This window comes from Carassius gibelio, chromosome A16 (genome assembly GCF_023724105.1).
Source record: "Carassius gibelio isolate Cgi1373 ecotype wild population from Czech Republic chromosome A16, carGib1.2-hapl.c, whole genome shotgun sequence".
Taxonomy (NCBI): Eukaryota; Metazoa; Chordata; class Actinopteri; order Cypriniformes; family Cyprinidae; genus Carassius; species Carassius gibelio.
Window position 1 is genome coordinate 22,811,886 of NC_068386.1, and position 4,197 is coordinate 22,816,082.

Below are 4,197 nucleotides of genomic sequence, written 5' to 3' on the forward strand. Positions count from 1 at the left end.
CACGGAACAAGTCATGGAACAACTAAGAGAGTTCCTTCAAGACAATTTACATGCATATGACCACAAAGTTGAGTCATGCTCGCTGTGACCAGCGACAGAACGGAAGGCCGGTGATCACCTGGTGCACCACATCAGAGATGACAAGCACCTGTTCAACAACAACCCAGAATGAACAAGTCTTTCACGGCCAACTGTTGATGAAAAATCTGAGGTACTAAAGGACATCACCTCAGTCACTAACAAACTGTCAAATGAACTCCAACTCCAAGTTCCAAATTCCCTGTCTGTGCAACAGCAACCACCAGAGCACAGAAGGTCAGAAAGTCTGCTACAGCCAGAAGGCATCACAAGAAGAATGCAACATAGGAGACAAGTTTTGCAACTCAGCTTCACACAGCCATGCCAAACTGCCTCCGACTGTCTGCTAAAGAACTTCCTGCCTTGCTGGACTGACCCCTCATTAGACCATGGACACGCCCTCATCCAAGCCAAGGATGCTGAGAGCCAGTCTTAAGTGACATTCTAGAAAAAGGGGGAGACAACACAGACTTGAACAGATCTGACCACACATGCACTACACCAGTAATACACAACATTACCTACACCCAGAGGTAAACACATCTACTGATAACACAGTCAACAAACATATTCTTCCCACAGGTAGAATATCCAACTTTTAGCGTAACAAAGTTACACATACCCACCATGAAGAAACGTGCAGCCATCCTCACAATAGGTAGAACACCTGACACTAAGTTAAGGTTCACGACACACTAGCTGCACCTGACATCCTAGCTCAATAGTAGTTGTAACACATGCTAGGAAAACCCACAGCAGCCTTGTTTTGTTTTGTTCTTCTTTTACCTATCCTTCTCCTTCCCCTCTTTCCTGAGTAGGTGAAACGCCTAGACACCCTGCGAGGGTCGAAGGTCTGATATTAGGATTGACTCGCAACACCTAATATCCGCCAGCCACTCTAAACTGAATGGAAGCCAGAGAGCTCCATGCATGATAGGTCAATTCATTGAATTGAAAATGAAATTACTAGAAAACTAATGGTAAACATGTAAAGTAAGACAACCTAGAAGAACCAAACAAAATTAACCACAAATTTGATTGATGAATCAAAATAAAAACAATTTCCAAGACGATCTAAACTATCCTCAATGTGCTAAACTACATTGACTAATTGAACTTAACCACGTGTACCTAAATAGCCTGATGCCTGCACCAGTACAGTAACTGTCATGGAGGTGTTGTCTTGCTGTTTGCTGTGTTTGTCTGCTTCTTCTGCCTTTGTTTCTCCAGCGATCGACGATGTCTTCACCTAAACACCTCGCCGATCGAAAGGGGGATATATGTAGCAGAAATGAGTCAAATCAGACAAATCAAAGAGTCTATCAGAGCTGTGTGCATTGAAACATGAGCTGAATTCCTCAGGAAGTCATAAATCAGTTCTAGTGCCACAGGAACCAAACAAGATAACCAACCAACCAACTTGTTCACACAACAGCTTTCAACATTAACACCAATAGAACAATTATTGACAATTTTAATTCAAAGAAGAGATTGTCAAATTTATTGTTCGTGATTGGAATGCAACGCTGGACATCACATGTAAACCCAGGAGATCAAGTTAAATACTTGCATTGACTTCCCCCCCCAGCCAGTGAAACCAGACTGAAATTCCTAAGGGGGAAGGGCTTTAAACCTTTGTCTTCACAGAAAAGTCCTTTGCCAGAGAATGGCAAAGAAACCCTTTTTATACATTATATATGGACCAGAATGAACTCAAAAAAGACTTATGAATGAATCATTCTATTGCTTAACTCCATATTCATTTACGTGTAACCCACACATTTGACTATCATGTTATAATCACTTATCGTGTATGTTTTCTTTAAATGACTATGGTATAGCTGAAGGGTACATAGTCGTGTTTGATATGTGTGTGATTGAATTTTCTTGCTTGATATTGCCCTGACAATCATTTATTTGTAAAATATATCATAATCATGTTATAGGAATCATGTCCAAAATTAGACCCTGTGAGGCAAGAACCACATGCTTGGTAAGATAAACAAATGATTTATGATACCCAAGACTCAAGAACATATCTGATTGGTCAAGGCAACATTTGAGGGGTGGCCAACAGGAAGTTTTAAATACTTTGGACACGATGTAATTTCGCTTTTAGTCATGCCTTGCTTTTAGTCTGCCTGCTGCTATTAGCCATGTCGGCTTTTAGTCGGCTCTTAGTTCTAGTCTAGCTGCTGCTATCAGTCATGCCTGCTCTTAGCTTTTAGCTTGTAGCTTTGCTACCTAGCTTTAGCTATAAGCATCTAGCCATGCGGTTAGTCGTCATTGTTCTTTGAGCGCGGTTCCAGCGTGCCTGCCTACTGCTGCTACTATGAGAAGGAACACAACCTAGTCTCGTCAAACTTTATTTCTTTTCTTTTCCGTTTGAGAGTTTCGTGTTCTGAGTTAAGTTTTGTAACGTCGAGTCTCCAACGCCTGACCTCGGATGCCCGTTCAACTTCGACCAGCGCACACGACTCTGCACTGTCAGCCAACGCCCAACAACCACGGGCTTCCCAAGACGTCACTTCACTACTGAACTTCCAGCCAATCAGCGACACCGGGATACCCCTTTCAACGGGAGTCCCTTTCACAGGAAACTAAGGCAACGTATCCCCAGATATTTGTTGTACTGGTGTATCTAATATAATTTTAGTCACATTGAGGAACTCAATGCAAAGGCTAATTACGTGATTGATGGTTGTTCATGTCTATGCAATTTAACGTATTGCTGTAAACTTGGGATTACATATTTCCATTCTCTTAAACTCATCTTTCCCTAACTTTCGACCTTCCTGCAACTTGTGTGAATGTGTGTGTGCGTGCGTTTATGTGTTAGATTAGTTTACATGTCTTAGATTTATCTAATAAAGCCTTATTCATATTGAAAAGAGAAGTATCTTGTGTTTTGTGCTTACAAGTTAATGTCTTAAACTGCCGATCTTGTTACTGTGCTAATTGATAGTGTTTTCACTATAGTTTGGATATTAGTATCCAGCGCAGATTTGATGTTAAACGGCTCGTTCACTGAATCGCAGGCGCGTCTCCGTGAACAGCCGTGAAACAGTGATTCTGTTCAAATTCCCTTTAAAATCTTAAATGATTCCCTTTGAGCTAAATTGACCTGTTTCCCTTACACTGACATCTGTCAGTCAAGAGTTCCTTCCCCTGTATTCTTCAGCGTGAAAGTGCCATTCTGGTGTGATCCAGGACCGCGATTTGTACCGAGGGGTCACACAAGAGGGTATGGAGAGCCAGAATTTTTTTGAAAAGCACAATAACATGAAAAGTACAATCTTTTTCTGTTCCATCTGTCCATTGGGGCACATGATGAATCGCACGCTTATACACCGTAAGTCTGAATATATACTCTATTTTGTCAAGCTTATTCTAGTTCCCCCTGCTTTTCTGAGTCTTTCAATCTTGTTTTTGCTTGGCTGTCATGGTGACATATGTTTAGTTTGCATCTGTCCCAGCTTCGGACGAGCCCCCATGCTGATTCGCTCTAGCTCTGGATGCTGCGTTGCCATGGAGAGCAGCTTGCAATTACAATAGCACTGTGGTAATGGGCAGGTGATATCAAAACTGCACTTTCGCCAACGGCCAAGGGCCTCATGCACACTGGTAATATTGGGCAGAAAGTGATACGCAGCATATTGTAACATGCTTGGTCGCGTTCGTCTCCCGATAAAATGCTGAGCTTAAGCAGAATAAATGAAATCTGGAATTTTTGAGTGAAATCAGTGTAATATGTACTTATTAAAGAGAGCTGTTTATTATAGTGGCATTGATTATGTACCACTGCAATGGAGTGCTGTATGTTTGTAGGCCAAAACATTTTCGGTTCCATTGTCCTGAAGTCATTGGCTTTTCATTTTATCATTTACCCATTGTTTTTTTAATGGGTTTTTACTAATTGCCTGAAATAAGGTCTGTGGAAAACAAAAGATATTTTCTCTTTTTATTCTACAACATAAAATACATCACTATTACGTGAAGTAAAATTTTGAATAAATGTTTATATATATGTGTGTGTGTGTGTGTAAAATTTGTCAGAAGCTTAATGGTGGTCATGTTTAATTCATGTGACCGTGGCAACACAAAACAACAACAGTTAGC